Below are 20,208 nucleotides of genomic sequence, written 5' to 3' on the forward strand. Positions count from 1 at the left end.
ACTGGACATCCTACTAAATTTGAATAGACTTTTGACGAGTGACGATGCTCTTTAGAATGTCATGATAGGGCCCTTAATCTGGCCTATTTCACTAACTCACACACACACACACACGCACATACACACACAAACACACTCTTACCATAAGTCGATGTAACCAGCAGGACAACAAGTCCAGTGAAAGCTCTCATCTGTGGCAGCAACACACACATCCTGGTGAATACTCTCTTTCACGCTCACACACACACACAGGCAAGTCCGTCTCTGGAGAGTTCAACTGAACCCAGAGCTGTGTAGAGGCAGAGAGAGAAAGAGAGAAAGAAAGAGAAAGAAAAAGAGAGAGAGAACAATGTAGGTGTGTGTGGAGGAAGTCACGTAGCTGCTACTGCTCAGTTTCTATACTCAGAACGAGCAAATGTATAGACCAACCCCACTCTCAAACCCCTCCATCACACTACTGCCCCATCATGCTACTGCCCCATCACACTACTGCCACTACTGCCCCATCATGCTACTGCCCCATCATGCTACTGCCCCATCACACTACTGCCCCATCATACTACTGCCCCATCACACTACTGCCACTACTGCCCCATCACACTACTGCCCCATCATACTACTGCCCCATCACACTACTGCCCCATCACACTACTGCCACTACTGCCAAATCACAATACTGCCCCATCACACTACTGCCCCATCACAATACTGCCCCATCATGCTACTGCCCCATCACACTACTGCCACATCACACTACTGCCCCATCACACTACTGCCACTACTGCCCCATCATACTACTGCCCCATCACACTACTGCCACTACTGCCCCATCACACTACTGCTCCATCATACTGCCCCATCATACTACAGTACTGCCCCATCACACTACTGCCCCATCATACTGCCCCATCACACTACTGCTCCATCATACTGCCCCATCATACTAATGCCCCATCACACTACTGCCCCACCACACTACTGCCACTACTGCCCCATCACACTACTTCCCCCTCACACTACTGCCCCATCATATTGCCCCATCACACTACTGCTCAATCATACTGCTCCATCATACTGCCCCATCATACTACTGCCCCATCATATTGCCCCATCACACTACTGCCCCATCATACTATTGCCCCATATTTAACGTTTAACCCTGTAGCTGCGGTGTAACGGTAGCACTCAGTGTTATCCAGTCCGCTAGATCTCGTCACACACGCCCCCTCCAGCCCTGGACACGCCCTTTCCAGTCTTGGACACGCCCTCTCCAGCCTTGGCCTGCTTCACCAGAGTTTAAATAGCTGTGACCGGTTTGCTGTGATTTAGCAGCAGGATTTATAATGACCCTTCTCTCTGCCTCACTCTGAGTATGATACTGCCCCATCGTACTAATGCCCCAAAATATATAATGACCATTCTCTCTCTGCCTCACTCTGAGCAATTGCCTTTAACGAGACACTGTCAAGCCTTTAGTCCCCTCTGGTCTAGCTGGGATTACTTGTCTAGTTTAGTCCCCTCTGGTCTAGCTGGGATTACTTGTCTAGTTTAGTCCCCTCTGGTCTAACTGGGATTACTTGTCTAGTTTCGTCCCCTCTGGTCTAACACGATTACTTGTTGCCTGTGTGGTCGTACCTGCTTCTCCTGACCCTGCTGCTGGACATGTGATTTTAAATCGCTTCTGTATATCTGACTGCCCGTGTGTAACCTGTTTATTAATTTTACCTATGACTATTCTTTGGAGCATTTATACTACTTTGGAGCATTTATACTTATATTAAATAACAAGCACTGCTATTGGTTCTCCATCTTTACTCATTAAATAACAAGCACTGCTATGGCTCTTCATCTTTACCCATTACAGACTGCCCTCACACACACACATCCAAATAAACCAGATAAAAACAACAAAACAATTTTTGAAAGCTGTATTAACTCAATCACTTATTGTTTATTATTAACTCAATCACTTATTGTTTATTATGAACTCAATCAGTTATTGTTCATGATTAACTCAATCACTTGTTGTTCATGATTAACTCAATCACTTATTGTTTATTATTACAAACTTAAATTAATGAACAATTATCAACCAGATAGACAAAATAACCATTTGTTAGACACGTGTCATCACTCTAATGAACAGTGGTGTTAGATCAGGGGTGGGCAAACTGCGGCCCGCGGCCCGCCAAACACTTTCATCCGGCCCGCCGAGCATTTCATTTGGTTATCAGGCTGCTCGCTATTTTTTTTTCTGCGATAGTTGGTTAGCTTTACTGCAAACTGCTTTTCACTCTCCTTAGAGAACGTTTACAATGTCAATGTCAAAACATCATGTTAAATAGAGATAACACCATGTTAAACTAAGTTAACTCTTAGTTATCTCCTTTGCAGCAGATCTAACGTGAACATTATGCGATCCATTTCATTGGGAACGTGTCTGCACTCACGAGAGGAAGAGAGAGCCGCAGGTTCTGGCTTGTCATTGTTGATAAGTGATATGTCCTTTTTATAAGAAACTTTTAAAAGGAAATCATGAAGGCAACAGTAGTTCCCACTACTGACCATTTAAAAACTGTGAGAGGGCCCAGCCGTAGGTACAGCACTAGCCATAGCGGAGCAGGTAGAAGATCATTGAGAAATAAATGTGAATTAAAGCGACTTTCTTAAAGCGACAGTGCACAATTTGTACATTTGTTAAACAGCATAAAATTAGCAGTATTTTTAAGCAATTCACATTTTAAAACAAATACTTTTCATACTAAATTATAGGCTATAACATTTTTTTTTTATTTTATGTGTGTCGTGGGGGGGTTGTTGTGCGGCCCGCCGGGCAATTTTCAAAACCCAATGTGGCCCTTGAGCCAAAAAGTTTGCCCGCCCCTGTGTTAGATACACATGTGATGGTCATCACTCTAATGAACAGTGGTGTTAGATACACATGTGATGGTCATCACTCTAATGAACAGTGTTGTTAGATACACATGAGATGGTCATCACTCTAATGAACAGTGGTGCTAGAGAAAAACATGACATTCACTGATCAACACAGAGGCTCCATGGTTAAGGTTGTATCCATAGTTACGGTTGTATCCATGGTTACATGTGTGTGTGTGAGTTCTGTTCACACTCGTCAGCAGATACGTGACCCTTGGGGTGTTAACCTCACACAGCCGTCACCGTTAGACGTCTGGTCTGCTGCTGTGTGTGTATGTATGAGTCTTAGAAGTCTGGTCTAACTGGTCTAACAAACATGCCTACACACACACACACAAATTTATGTTACTATACACCAACTGGCCTGTAGGTGGCCGGAGACAGTTTTCTGTGAATATCTCGAGAACCGTATAGGGCCTAGGAGGTCCACCTTTTTTTTGTATGTTGGTCTTAAGGGGGCATTTCAACCCATCCCATTACCATTTATTTCATGTATAGCGCCACCTAGTTAAAAATTAAAAAGCAAAAAATATCTCTGGCTGACATGGTCAAAACTGCACGAAATTGAAAGTGTAGGATCATTATGGCACCCTCCGAATGCATGCCAAGTTTTGTGAACTTTCGTTCATGGGGGGCCTTACAATAAAATAATTTATGTGTACATTTAGTGACCGTACACCAACAAGGATTCCCGGGACACTGAAAGACCGGGGTACACGAAACTTGGTGGGCATGTAACCCCACATGGATAGCATGGAACCATCATTTTTCGTTTTGATCTGTAGCCCCCCGCAGCTGTACTGGACCCCCTGAAAGGAGGGTAGGGCAAACACAGTTTTCTGTGAATATCTTGAGAACCGTAGGGCCTAGGATGACCAATTTTTTCTGTATGTTTGCCTCCAGGGGTCATGTTAACCCATTCCATGTGCACACATGTGCATAAACAGATACACACGCACACACATACATTCACAGTAATCATACGTGTGACACATACTCACACAGTAGATGTAGCTGCAGTAGAGGGCAGCTGAATAAATAAATAGGCTAAGAAATATAAATACAAATAAATTAGTTCATGAATACATACACCAATAAATAGTTAAGAACTAAGAACAATTTAATGTTAAAATATATACATATTATTTGTGTGTTCATTTCATTGGAGTTTTAAGTCTAAGCCAAGAGTGCGTCCTGACTCATGCCGGAACCAAAGTTCTGAAGCTAGAGACGGTGTCAGGGCTTTTGTTTTTGAAGGGATTGGTACCGTTTGGACCACGCAGTTTGAGAGCGTCTACAGTATGCAAGAAAGTTGGTTTATTTCATACAGTACATGGACATTACTATTTGTGTTTAATGAAGATGTGAAGACCCGTTGGTTTATTTCTCTCAAGTAAAAGCGGCCAATGAGGTACAGTTGCTTTCTTGCTGTTATTTTTGTGTTAATATATGTTAATGCTAGCTTGACAAGGTTGTGTTTGTCCGTGTAATCGTAAGGTTATTTACGCTATGTATGTGGTCTCTATGAGAATGTAATTTATGTTTTTCTGTTTCTGTATGTTTAGTTCTCACGGCACGCCTTTGCACATATGTGTGAATAAATGCCAGTAAATAGTAAAGAACGATTTGGTTTCGTGATTTCGACTTGAGAGGAGTAACAGTAGACATATGTACGCATGCATGCACATGCACAAACACACATACGCAGGCAAACACACAAGCACGTACACACACACCCACACACATAAACATAAACGTGTACACGCACACATGCACACAATTCAAGAATTTCTCAGAATTATGAACAGGCAAGATGGGGGTGGGGTTGTATAAAATGAATTTTACATGTGAAATCTATGAACTAATCATGTTTTGGTACTTGTTGTCTAGCAGATTCCAGTGAGAATTGAGTGTGGATAATGCAATTTAGTGAGACAGTTAGAATCATATAGGCCTTTCAGCGTGATTTATTTTTGTGGAAAAAATGTGCTGGACTGGGCGGCGGTCATATTTTGTACCGCTCTGCAGTACATCTAGTTTTGTCGTGATTAATTAATGCAACATACTGTTGAAAGACCCTGTAAACCCCTCTTTTAAAAATCTACACAAAGTGGTTACAGAAACTGGCCTACTTTCATGTAGTATGTTACCTTAAAATAACAGCTTCAAACCCATTTGGAAGCTACACAGACGTACATCACATCCCTACACAGAGAATGGGGTCTCTACCATCACATCACATCACCCACACAGTGAATGGGGTCTCTAACATCATCACATCCCCCACACAGAGAATGGGGTCTCTACCATCACATCACATCACCCACACAGAGAATGGGGTCTCTAACACCATCACACCACACAGAGAATGGGGTCTCTAACATCACATCACAGAGAATGGGGTCTCTAACATCACATCACCCACACAGTGAATGGGCTCTCTAACATCACATCACCCACACAGTGAATGGGGTCTCCTATCACCCATATGTCTGCCTGGAACGCCTGGCATCGCTCTGTATTGTGCAAGTAGGAGCCTTTTTATTGGTTGGGTCGCCTACCTCCTTAGCAATAAATGCTAAATTGGTTTTAGATGCTTTATTAGGCTACACCCTTAGCGCTAAATGCATGCTTTGTGTGTGTGTGTGTGTGTGTGTGTGTGTGTGTGACCCTAGTGAGCTTAATGACTACAGACCTGTCGCTCTAACATCACATGTGATGAAGACAATGGAGCGACTGGTCTTCGGTATGCTCAGACCCCAGGTACGCCATGCACTAGACCCGTTACAATTTGCATACCAGGAGAAAGTGGCCGTGGACGATGCTATCACTTATATTCTACACAGGACACATTCTCACCTGGGAAAAGTGCTGTGAGAATCATGTTCTTTGATTTCTCAAGTGCTTTTAACACCATCCAACCCCTCAGACTGGGAGACAAGCTCTTGCAGATGGGTGTGGACGCTGACCTGGTAACCTGGATTACAGATTACCTGACCGAGCGACCACAGTTCGTCAGACTGAAGAACTGTCTCTCTGACACTGTGATCAGCAGCACCGGAGCGCCACAGGGAACTGTGCTCTCTCCAGTCCTGTTCACCCTGTACACATCTGACTTCTGCTACAACACCAAGTCATGCCACATGCAGAAGTTTTCTGACGATACTGTAATTGTGGGGTGTATCAGGAACTGGCAGGAGGAGGAGTACAGGAGCCTGGTCGAAGACTTTGTGAAATGGTGCAAACTCAATCATCTTCAACTCAACACTTCAAAGACCAAGGAGATGGTGGTGGATTTCCGCAGGTCTAAGCCCACTCCGCTACCAGTCCCCATTGATGAGGTCAATGTGGAGGTGGTAAGCACCTACAAGTATCTGGGTCTCCACCTGGACAATAAACTGGACTGGTCAGCCAACACTGACACACTCTACAAGAAAGGGCAGAGCAGGCTGTACTTCCTGAGGAGGCTGCGGTCCTTCAATGTGTGCAGCAAGCTCCTCGGGATGTTCTACCAGTCTGTTGTTGCCAGCCTCCTCTTCTATGCAGTGGTATGCTGGGGAGGAAGCACAAAGAAGAAGGATGCGGGGCGAATTGACAGGCTGGTAAGGAAAGCTGGCTCTGTAGTGGGAGCTGAACTGGAGTGCATCACTTCAATATCTGACAAAAGGACCCTGAACAAACTGATCAACATCTTGGACAATGAGTGTCACCCACTCCACAGCACTATTGTTAAGCAGAAGAGCCTGATCAGCTGGAGACTTCGCTCACTGCCTTGCTCAACAGACAGACTGAGGAAGTCATTTGTCCTCAGGGCCATTGAACTGTTCAATGCTTCACTTAAGGGAAGAGGAGAGATAGACTTCTCTGCATAGTCTGTCTGCCTCTTCACCCCACCATGTTTGGATACTGCCTGTCCACTAGCCACTTTTTACCACTGTCTTTCTGCCTCACTGTTTGCGTGCTATATTAGCACATATGCATAACAACCTCCCTCCATGCCACAGCCGAACTGTGGCCACACTTATACCTTTTCTTAATATATATATATATATATATATATATACTTACTTTATTTTTGCACTGTTGCACTGTGCAAGAATAAAGAATCAAGAATTTGCACTATCACCATGACACTCACTCACACAGAGCACCTTACCTTACCTTACTATGCACAGAGAATCACAGGCTCAGTCCCTGCCTCAGTCATTGCAAGCGCCTCTTCATTGATTAATCACCCACTATGTGGATACTGTTTTTAGAATTGATTTAGATTAATTGATTAGATTCTATCTTGTGTAGCCTACCGCCTTAGCTCTAAATGCTATATTGGTTTTAGATGCTTTGTGTAGCCTACCCCCTTAGTGCTAAATGTATAAGTTAGTGTAAGTATATATACTGTTTGGATTGGGATAAATGCAGAGACCATGAGGGAAATTTGGTCTTTGCATTTATCCCAATCCGTGAATTAGTGAAACACACTCAGCACACACTAATCCCGGCGCAGTGAGCTGCCTGCAACAACAGCGGCGCTCAGGGGGCAGTGAGGGGTTAGGTGCCTTGCTCAAGGGCACTTCAACCGTGCCTACTGGTCGGGGTTCGAACCAGCAACCGTCCGGTTACAAGTCCGAAGCGCTAACCAGTAGGCCACGGCTGCCCTGATGGATGCTTTGGGTACTAAATGCCATATTGGTTTTAGATGCTTTGGGTAGCTTACCCCCTTAGTGCTAAATGGATGGCCAGAACGTTGAGAAATGCTGAAAAAGGGAATTCCTACAGTACATTGTGTTCCTACTTTAAACGTATACTGTCCTAAACTAAAACTCAGGTATGGAGGCCACTTGTATCCCATAGAGGTTATATGGTAATTATAAGAGGAAAAGTAAGATGTGTGGATATATGTGGCATGCATCATACACCATGTGGGTTTATGTGTGTGTGTGTGTGTGGGGGGGGGGGGGGGGGGGGGTTGTGTGTGCATGTGTGTGAGTGTGTTTGTACGTGTGAACTGTGTAGTGTGTAGATTATATGTCTGACACACAGAGACAAACCAGACAGAACTATTCAAATACAGACATAAACACACATCCCCAAACAAAAACAGCAAAATGCTTTTTTAATTCTGTAGTATCAAGCATGTATTATTTATTATTACAAACTTAAAACAATGAACAATCATCAATGAGATTTCAATTAGACAAAATCTCCGTTTTTGATAAAAGACAAAAAATAGCATTCCACAGATGAAAATAAACATTTTATCTTTAACACATGTGATGGTAAACACTCTAATGAACAGTGGTGTTAGATACACATGTGATGGTCATCACTCTAATGAACAGTGGTGTTAGATACACATGAGATGGTCATCACTCTAATGAAGAGTGGTGTTAGACACATGAGATGGTCATCACTCTAATGAACAGTGGTGTTAGACACATGTGATGGTCATCACTCTAATGAACAGTGGTGTTAGAGAAAAACAGCTGACATTCATATTATAATTATAATAAAAATATTACGAAATACATCTGACAATGAGTAGTTATTCACATTCATCATTTGCAAATTAGTAATGACCATTAAAAGTGATTAGGCGAGAGGCACATATGGAGCACTGGGGCGTAAGCATGCTGCGTTCACTAACACACAACCACTGGGGCGTAATCATGCTACGTTCACTAACACACAACCACTGGGGCGTAATCATGCTGCGTTCACTAACACACAACCACTGGGGCGTAATCATGCTGCGTTCACTAACACACAACCACTGGGGCGTAAGTGTAACAGAGGTTGTAATTCGTCCGCTGCTCACGGCCCTCGAACCCGCCACCTCGACATACACCGGCATGGGAACACACACAGACTGTATGCACACACAAACAGGCATACACACACATGCACACACACACCCACGCACACAATGTGCTACATGCTACACACACACACTGGCACAGCCCTCACTGTCGTGGGTGCACGTGAGCATACACACTGTTGTCCTGCTGTGCAGGTGTGTGTGTGTCAGCGCTGGGTGGTGTGTGTGTGTGTACTCGCACTTCCCCGTACTCCACCACCTTCACCTCCTCCACTGTCTCTGCTGGTGTGTGTGTGTGTACTCCATTCTCCACTGCCTCCACCTCCACCACCTCCTCCACCGTCTCTGCTGATGTGTGTGTGTCAGCTGGAGGCCGACACTTATAAGCCGACATCTCCACATACTCCAACTCATACGCCTCCGCTAGGGGGATAGAGAGAAAGGGAGGGAGGGAAGGAGAGATAGGTTTAACACTCATTTATTGGATCAGTCCTCAAACCAGAGAGGGAGTGAGAACAGGCAGAGGCAGGGAGAGAGAGAGGGGGAGAGAGAGAGGGACAGAGTGAGAGAGGGAAAGAGAGAGAGAGAAAGGTAGAGAGAACAGGCAGAGGCAGGGAGAGAGAGAGAGGGAAAGAGTGAGAGAGGGAAAGAATGGGAGAGTGAGAGAGGGGAAGAAAGGGAGAGAGGGAGGTACAAGATTGTACTGGATTATATACCTTTCTCACAGTGTTGTGTGTGTGTGTGTGTGTGTGTCGGAGGCTTTCTGACCTGGTGTGTGTGTATTTCTCCTTTTCCTCCAGATGTAGAACATCCACGCAGCAACACACAGACACACCAGGATGAACACCAGGAAGTATGACATAAAAATAACTGCAGTGTATGAGAGAAGACACACACACACATGCATGCACACAAACACACACACATATGCATGCACACAAACACACATGCACACACACATATGCATGCACACAAACACACACACATACAGTATGCATGCACACAAACACACATACACACACACATGCATGCACGCACACACACACATGCACACACACACACGTTATTAAGCACCTGTACTGCGCATTAAGAAACTGATAAGTATAAGTATATATACTTTTTTAAACCCGTGAGGGAAATTTGGTGTCTGCATTTAACCCAATCGGTGAATTAGTGAAACACAAACAGCACACAGTGAACACACAGTGAGGTGAAGCACACACTAATCCCGGCGCAGTGAGCTGCCTGCTACAATGGCGGCGCTCGGGGAGCAGTGAGGGGTTAGGTGCCTTGCTCAAGGGCACTTCAGCCGCGGCCCACTGGTCGGGGCTCGAACCGGCAACCCTCCGGTTACAAGTCCAGAATGCTAACCAGTGGGCCACGGGCCACTGATGATGATGGTAATAACAGCACAGAGAGATGACCGTCTTACCTGAGACCAGGCGCTGTGGTGTGACTGACATCGAGGGGAGGGTGTGGTTAGCTGGTGTGACAGACAAATAGGGGGTGTGGTTAGCTGGTGTGACAGACACAGAGGGGTGTGGTTAGCTGGTGTGACAGACACAGAGGGGAGGGTGTGGTTAGCTGGCGTGACACACAGTGGTGGAGGCACCTGAAAGGAAACAGCACCTGTAGCACCATATGTGACTGAAACACTCCCTCCAGCAGAGGACGCAAACATCTTACAAACATGCTGCATGTAATAGATGGCAAAGACTGTCATAATATGATCACATAGTAGACGCAATAAACAATGTATCATGTATAATCATGGAAATGCCTAATCATATAAACAATGTATCGTGTATAATCATGGACATGCCTATCTGTTTAATGAACATTCCATTTCCCATCTTTAGTGAACTTTCTGATCAGAATACTTTGGAGGTGTCCTAGCTAGGGGGACAACTCTCACATAAGTGGTTTTACAAGTACTATTTTTTATGTTCTTATTGTTTTTTTACTTTATGTTTTTATGTTGTATTTTATTATGTTCTTATGTTTTTGTACTGTATGAAATAGTCGGTTGGCCTTCTCTTTATGAATGAAGTGAAAAGCACTGGTTGATTCTTGTGTAATATGCCTGCACTATTGAGACTGGGTACAATTTACACTCCAGCAGGCAGGGGTGGGCAATCAGAATGTGTTTTGAAATGAAATACCAATTACCTTCATTTTAAATGTATCAAAATAAACTACAGAATACACTGTAGTCATATTATGTATCAAAATAAAATACTGTATTTTTGTATTGCAGCCTGGGCTTTTAGCTCAATTGTTAGCATGCTCGACCCCCAAATACGAGGTGCTGCTGTTTTGCGCCTTTGAGTCCGGGTGAGTGCAGGGCTGAGCCGTGCAGATCAGCAAAAGGCATTGGTGCCGTGACTTGGTTCGGGAGTGAGGTTCACACATAGAAACACAATAGAGTGGTGAAGTCCCGCCCCTTCTACTTCCGGTCCATGGGACCTATCTTTCAAAAAATTATGAACGGGAGTTAATGGAGAGATAACAATTATTTTTTGGTCCAGTTTGAATTGTGCCACAAATTTCACATATGATGTGTGTGAATTTAAAAGATAATTTTTCACGTCAAGAAAGTACTGTTGTTCGATAGACTTTTAAAGTTATGTTGGTTTTGTGCGAATCCACTCAGTGGACTACATCTCTCGTCTCGAACGATGTACGTCACCAACGTAATGAAACGATAACAGCTGTTATGCTAGTTAAGGGTTGCATCTTGCTGCCTGCTATGTCACTTAACAGTATGTAATGTACAGTCTATGGACCAATACAACTTACCTGATGTGTTTAATCCTCTGACTCATGGGGCTGTATTTTGGGTCACCAGCGCATGGCGTAAAGTTCGTTATTCACTGGCGCGAAGTTGAATTCGTTATTTTGCACCTTTATTTTTTAAGCATTGCGCCCAGGGGTGTGGCAATTAACAACCTAGGGAGGGACCTGGCGCATTGTCTAAAAATCGCTATCATACACCACCTAAACCTGGTCAGAAGTCAATGGCGAGTTGTTCATATGCTATTTTAAGAGCGCATGTCAACAGTCATATTGGCAGGTGCACGCACCATCCTTCTATCATTCATGAACGCACACCAGCGCACGTCCATGCAAAGCATTACAAATTGCATGATTACACTGGTAAACATAATTAGAATAAAGATATTACGAAATACTGTACATCTCATGATGAGTAGTTATTCACCATCATTTGCAAATTGGTAATGACGGTTAAAAGTGATTAGGGGAGAGGCGAGAGACACGTATGGAGCACAGCTGAAGATGCACTGTCACGAGATATAAGCAACTCCTCTGCAGGATAAATGTTGTTTTATTCAGTCATTTGAGCAACATTAGGGTAAGTGTTGCTTTTTCCAGCCTATGTTTTCGATGGTAACCCATTGTCAGTCAATAGTGAAAGTAACTGCATATAACTGTCTTGTCGTTGACTGACTCCTTGGTGAAGTTAGTTTCACTTTGCCAATGAGTTCAAATAATAGACGAGTGCAAATGCGTGAAGGCTATGCTAGGTTTTAGTAAAGCATGATTTAAGAATGACTATTCCATACGGTCTCGCAAGCAGCCTCCTTCAAATGCGCCGTTGAATGCCAAAATACCGATGCATTTATTTGACATATCGCGCGTTGCGCCGTTAAAGGGAATGACAGATGTCATTCTCATTGGTTTAAAATGATGTTACGCCCCAAACACACCCATATGACTGATTAAAAGACCTAGGAACACCTTGTTACGCCATGCGCTCCACTTTTGAGAACGAAACCCCTCCCAATGTGAACTGGACATCCTACTAAATTTGAATAGACTTTTGACGAGTGACGATGCACTTTAGAATGTCATGATAGGGCCCATGGTATTTTCTTCGGCAAAGAAAGCCCAATTAAGACCTGTTGCTGGTATGCTTGTACAATCTAGTGTAGCTGTGAATGAGCTAACGTCATTAGCGCGACTACGTTTGTAGTCGTTGGAATTACGATCTTTCACAATGTTGTAATTCAATAGTTACGAAACAAACTGCAAATGTCTTTACATGACAAATTGTCTTTAAAATTGACAAACATCATATGGGTAATTCAAGGCACAAGTCAACCGGGACCAGAAAATAATTTATTTTTCGCCATAGACTGCCGTTCAAATTTTTTGAAAGATAGGTCCCATGGAGGCAAACGGAAGGGGCGGGACTTCACCACTCTATTTGTGTTTAAAAGGGGAAGTGGGGGCTACATGTGCACCATCGAGTAGCAGAAATAGTGCTATCACAACAAACATCTTTGGGCCATTCGCTCAACCCAGCGCAACCTTGCAGCGCATGCCACTCAACCCAGCACAACCTTGCAGCGAGTGCAGCGCATGCCACTCAACCCAGCGCAACCTTGCAGCGAGTGCAGCGCATGCCACTCAAACCAGCGCAACCTTGCAGCGAGTGCAGCACATGCCACTCAACCCAGCGCAACCTTGCAGCGAGTGCAGCGCATGCCACTCAACCCAGCGCAACCTTGCAGCGAGTGGAGCGCATGCCACTCAACCCAGTGCAACCTTGCAGCGAGTGCAGCGCATGCCACTCAACCCAGTGCAACCTTGCAGCGAGTGCCACTCAACCCAGTGCAACCTTGCAGCGAGTGCAGCGCTAGGGGTGTACGGCCCCTTATGTGCAGCCTTTTTAGTTTACTGAATATGAAAATAATTATCGGACTATATAAACACAGACACCGGTAGATCAGATAGATAATATTACCGGTAGATACACCGGTAGATCACAAGATAATATTACCACACAGATTCATCGGTCGGACTGGAGTAACACGCTCTGGAAATTCACAATTTCGTCGTCCAGTCCATACAACTTCATTTCAATTTCGAAAGAAATACTGGACTATGTTTTTTTTTTTTTTTTTTAAACGGCGACGAAATTGTGAATTTCCAGAGCGTGTTACTCCACACTCAGCAATCGACTCCTACGGACTTTCCCCTGAAGATTGCAGCAAAGATGGCAACATTTCCGGAAAGGTACTGGCTTGATGAAATTCATTCTGGACTATCTATCCGACCACATAAAGACCTCGGGATACTTTGGTTTGGCTTTAGGGACCCTCTACTCACTACCACGTAAGTGTAATGTTGTTTGGAACTGTAGAAGAGGTATAAAAATAGCGTTTTGTAGCGGCAAAATGACATGCCTGCTTCACTTCCAGGCTAACGAGTTTTGACTAAAAACGGTAACATCGAACTTTCTCAAAACACATCCGAATGACATGATTTGGATGTCAACTCAACGTATGTACTCCCAATCATCCGTAAATTGATCTAAAGTGCATTTTACTCTGGATAATTCCTTTAACCGAGCTAGCTAGCTAACGTTAGCACAGTAAACGGAAAGTGAATAGGAAAGGCTAGTTATGTTCGCTAGCTAGCTAGCAGCTAAAGACTTTGGTTAAACTTACATATTGTTGCAAACTACCCTGAAATAACATACAGATGAGAAATCTTCTGCATTTAATGTGCACTGAGGATGATGTAATTGAACAGCATTGACACAGATGGACAGACCAGCTCAGTTGCTGTGAAGTTATCAATGATGCTATCCCAGATAACAATTTCCTTTGGGCCGGATCCGCATAAAAGCCTTTAGATCCGCCTGTAGCGGACATACTGACTGTGGGCCAGATCTGCACCTGATAGAGGTTTCAGCTCTGCTAGCAATGCTGTTTTATCTCTGGATAATTCCTTTAACCGAGCTAGCTAGCTAGCTAGCTAACGTTAGCACAGTAAACGGAAAGTGAATAGGAAAGGCTAGTTATGTTCGCTAGCTAGCTAGCAGCTAAAGACTTTGGTTAAACTTACATATTGTTGCAAACTACCCTGAAATAACATACGTTTAGAGCTTTGAGGAGACAGTGACAGATCACGAACAAAGCTATTTTTGTGTTTATTTGTTTCGTTGGAAAATACCATTTCAATGTCGGAATGTTAGGGAGACATGTGGCTTGTAGAAAATGGGTTCAAAACTTACATCGCTGAATGTAGGGCTAAGGGATTGGTCAGAAAATGTTAATTTCTCCCATAGGAATACATAGACACTGGACCTCCCACTAGACTCCTAAATGGGCGTGACAGTTTCGAACCCCACGTCACAGCGTGCCAGAATTTACCCTCTTATGAATCGTCTAGCTTTATCAACCGTCTCTGGCTAGACCGTTGATTGCGCTAGCAACGACATGGTTTATAGAGTGTTGAGCTAGACCGTTGTTAGCGTTAGCAACGACATGGTTTATAGAGTGTTGAGCTAGACCATTGATTGCGTTAGCAACGACATGGTTTATAGTGTTGAGCTAGAACGTTGTTTGCATTAGCAACGGCATGGTTTATAGAGTTTTATGCTAGACCGTTGTTTGCGTTAGCAACGACATGGTTTATAGAGTGTTGAGCTAGACCACTGATTGCGTTAGCAACGACATGGTTTATAGAGTGTTGCAGCGGGCATACACGCATGTCAAAATAAATAATTTTTAAACCACTGCGGCCTCCCATCCAGAGACCAGCTGTACTGAGGACTGTCCCCATTGGAGTTCAAAATAGCCTTACACTTCAGTCGTACTGTCCATAGGGTTCCTACAAATAAACCCAAGTATAACTTTGAAAGTATACAGAGAGGCTATAACAAGGAAGGACTCTGAAGGCAACTCATTGTGTTAAAGCCTCTCTGTACATTGTGTGCTTTGTTTTAACCTCCTCTGATCAACCGCACAAGCATGTTCATCACCTGTTAGTATTTATAACCAGTCAGTTGTAGACATCATGGCATTTACATACAATTGCCTGATGTCTGTATTACAGATTATAGAAATAATCATGATTACTGTCAATCACTCATGTGTGAAGTCACTGACCAGAGCAGAGCTCCATCAGTCTGGTGGTATGTGTGCTGCTGACGTGGTTCCTGACGCTGCAGGTGAGTTGTCCAGTCACATCCCCCCTCAGCAGGAGAGTCTGGTTATCTGAACTGAGAGCAGTATCAGCTTCACCCAGAGGCCTCCCATCCAGAGACCAGCTGAACTGAGGACTGTCCCCATTGGAGGAGCACCTCACACTCCTCTCCCCATTGGCTGATGAGCAGCTGATTGACAGGTCCACATCAGACACAGGGGCTGGAGGGGAGGAGGGATTATGCTACATTTAGAGAGCTGCTATGGAGTTCAACTTGTAAACCCCCAACATCTCTGCCAAATCCATCTCTCTCTGCACTGATTCTACAGGATGTGTAACAGTTCTAACAGTAACAGTCATCACAGCCTCATAAATGAGTTGACTCGCATGTTATGTGGCATTATGAACCTCCAAACCTCACTGTGGTTCAGTGTTAATGTTCAGATATGAAATGATTTACCTTGTATGGTCAGCTGTACTGTGTGTTGTCCCACTAATCTCCCTGATGTCTCGTTAGTGATCACCACTCTGTATGTTCCTGCGTCTCTCCTCTCTGCAGGGTTGATAATCATGGTCCCGTTATCAGGAACAAACTGCCACCTCTGGAGGAATGATGGGGTGTTGAACTCCTCATAGAACACTGCCGTAGATCCTTTTAATCTAACAACAGGTGCACCTTCATAATGGACGTTCAGACGATGTCCTGTGGTGTCCCTCATCAGCTGCAGGTACACAGGTCCTCCCAGAGCCCCATAACATGCAGCATCCAGAGTAGCATCACACATGGAGTCCAGACCTGCATTAAGAGAGGAGATTCATTTGGACACATCAGTAAGAATGAGTCCAGAGCTGACCAGATCTTTACTGGCACTAAACAGATGAGAAATCTTCTGCATTTAATGTGCACTGAGGATGATGTAATTGAACAGCATTGACACAGATGGACAGACCAGCTCAGTTGCTGTGAAGTTATCAATGATGCTATCCCAGATAACAATTTCCTTTGGGCCGGATCCGCATAAAAGCCTTTAGATCCGCCTGTAGCGGACATACTGACTGTGGGCCAGATCTGCACCTGATAGAGGTTTCAGCTCTGCTAGCAATGCTGTTTTATCACCGGTTTACAGATTTGTCCCAGGTCCGATTTCCGCAACTCAACCGGAAGTCAGGAGATGCGTTTAAAATACAAAACACTGATTTGGCCCAAACCTGGATTACGGATATGAGCCGAAGGACCATTTTTTCCAGGAGATCCAGGTGGTAATGACATTAATTAAGGTGCTGATTCTGCTTTGACTGTCCTTTCCCTACTTCATTGTCAACTGACTGCTAACTGACTGTTTGGACGCCGGATCAGGTCCATTATGCAGATCCGTGCCGGACGTTGTGGTAGGTGTGGCCCAGTTCCGTCCCAGTGTATCTTTGCTATCTGGGATGAAACAAAAAAAAAAGAACCTCAACTCTTTCACATGTGGGTAAGACCATTTAAAAAAAAATAGATTCACCTCATAACAGCAGACGTGCTTCACATTGTAAATGTATCAATGCTGTCTAACACAAGTCCCTGAAAACAGATGTTGTAAAGCCCCTTAAGAAGAATAATCTGAATGCCTCTATGCTAAACAATTACACATCAATATCCAATCTACCTTTTTATAGGTAAAATTATTGAAAGAAAGTCTTTAATCAACTATCCACCCTCCTAACAACACATGGCTATTTTGATTACTTAAAGGGAAACTTGGCAGGATTTCCCCCTCTGCTGGAGAAATTGTGCATTATGCTATTTCAAACTGTGGAAAAAGGTAACGATAAAGCACATGGATTTGTTTACAAGCTAGCAAAACGGTTAGCATAAGTTCGGCAGACAATGTGGATGTTACAAGGTAAGAAACACGATTTAAAACGAGTTTCTTGTTTCTCACTTCTCTTTCTGGGACGGTAGTCTCAATGTTGCAAGGTTGGTTTTTCGCCTGGGGACGCTAGGGGCAGCGGGAAAAGTCACCATTTTCACCGGAACAGGTCATTTAACCATCCACATGATTTCTAAACGGGTTTATTACGTTGAAATAGTTGGCAAGTTCCCCTTTTAGGTTTTAAATGACATACGCCTCAATGCAGATTCTGTGTATCTGTGCAATATGTACGTTGAATATGTACCTCCCTCCCGACTCCTTAAGAGTTGTGCTAGTGACAGAGCTAGCAGCTTGGGCTTTTAGCTTGATTGCTAGCACGCTCGACTCCTGACCTGAGAGAGCTAGCAGCTTGGGCTTTTAGCTTGATTGCTAGCACGCTCGACTCCTGATCTGAGGTGCTGCTGTTGGAGTTCAGGTGAGAGCAGGGCTGAGCGGTGTGGTCAACACAACGCAGGTTACACTGGCAAAACATCAGTCCCAGTGTTGTTGGACAACAGCAGTTAATGCAGCATTTCACACGGTTGATCACAACATATTACCACACAGACTAGAGTCCTGGGCTGGATGTACAGGTATAGGTATCCAGACATCCCAAGTCTCCCGGAAGTTCTGGGAGTCTCCCGCATATTGATAGCGGCTACCTGACGCCCCAAATGAGATAAAATCTCCCGAAATCTAGAGCGAGCGATCAAGAGTGCGCCCGCGAGACAGAGACTTCAAATCGCGTGTGCATCTGAGTGTAGCGCGCACACGACAGGGGAGAGGGATGGTGCATGTGTGCCTGATTGGCCTGTTTTGTTAAATCAACCAATCAGTTTTCAGTGTAGGTGGGCTTTTTATCTCTTTTCTCCCGAACCGAATCAGTTCAGTGTATCTAGCAACAAGAGCATCATGTCAGTCCCCAAAAAAAGGGGAAATGTAAGACCCATTTCAAAGTGTACCCTTGTCTCATAAGAGTAAAAGATAATGATAGGCCTAGTCTTGCTGCACTGTTTGTAACAGTGACTTTGCCATTGCCCATGCGGGTTAAATGATTGCAAAAGACATGTTAGGTGAGTTTAAGTAGTGTCAATTCATGTGCATATTATATATGGACCTATACTAGATGGCTAGTTGCCAAGGCTACATGCCGAGGCTACAGTAGGTGATACCTCCCTGAAATGACTTTTTGCAGGTTGGGATGCCTGGGTATCAATTGAGTCAAATCATATCTACAAGAAAGGAGTTTCTTTGTACCTCAACACCAACATCCTTGACCTCTGGTGTTCCCCAGGGGTCAATCTTGGGGCCACTATTTTATAACCTATTTGCAACCATTTGGACAAATAGTAAAAAACAATTTGATTTCCTATCATAGCTATATACTTTACGTAGCTCTGTCGCCTAATGACTATGGTCCCCTTGAATGTCTTTGTCAGTGTATTGAGAAGATCCACAACTAACTGGATGTCTCAACATTTTTCTTCATCTGAACAAAGAAAAACCTGTAGTACTCTTATTAGGTAAAAAGGAGGGAAGCTTTAGGGTTGCCACTAATGTAATGTGTTGCTGAATTTGTATGCTGTGTGTATGTGGATGTTGTACTCAAATGTCTTTGTCAGTGTATTGATAAGATCCACAACTGGATGTCTGAACAAAGTAAAAACTGAAGTAATCGTATTTGGTAAAAAGGAGGAGAGCTTTAGGGTTGCCACTCTCCTTGACTCAAAAAGGCTGAAAGTAAAGGATGCTGCTAAAAATCTTGGTGTCTTATTAGACAGTGATCTAAATGTCAACAGTCACATGAAAGCAATAACTAAAGCAATGTTTTACCACATCAATAACATTGCTAAACTTAGAGGTCTAATAACAAAACATGTTTTAGAAATGGCTGGTAAAACCTGCTGCTAGAACTAAACATAGTGAAGCAGCCTTTAGCTGCTATACCATTCAGCTCTGGAACCCAGTTTTGGATGACATCAAAAATCTAGACTGAGCCAAATGAACTTCCTGTTCATCCGATTCAGTACCCAGTTGACAGAGCACTGTCTGGGTGAGTTATATTGTTCCTTCTAGGTTCAGGTCCTTGGTTGGACAAAGGGGGGTTCTGTAAAGTAGATCTCCTGGCATTCTACAAAAGGACAGACAGAATGTGCATCGTGTCCAATCAGGTATCATTGCTCTATCGGGATTTTCTGAAGCTCCATTTGGAACCAACGGAATATGTGTGTGTGCACAATCAGGGCTACTTTAAATAATCCCCATTTTTAAGAGTGCTGCTGTTCACTGGTTTTTGAACAGACTTTGACTAAGGATCACTGAGTTACACATTTTGAATCTGTCTTTTAATTATTAATTATTACTGTTATGCTTTTATTTACTATTGTTCTTAACTTTTGTTCATGTAACACACATTGTATTAGCCCTGTGTATGAAATGTTCTGTATACATGAACTTGACTTGAATCAGGGTGTGGGCAGATGACACGTGTGAAGGCTGTTGCAAGAAGCCAGAGTAGGTTATTTGTGAATGTGTCTGTGTCTGTCTCTCTGTGTGTAGCTGTGTGTGTGTGTGTGTGTGTGTGTGTGTCCTGGAGGCTGAAGA

The sequence above is a fragment of the Alosa pseudoharengus genome, unplaced genomic scaffold, assembly GCF_046254945.1.
Source record: "Alosa pseudoharengus isolate Yale_2024_CS ecotype anadromous, Long Island Sound unplaced genomic scaffold, YU_APseudo_1.1 YU_APseudo_1.1_scf_16, whole genome shotgun sequence".
Classification (NCBI taxonomy): Eukaryota; Metazoa; Chordata; class Actinopteri; order Clupeiformes; family Clupeidae; genus Alosa; species Alosa pseudoharengus.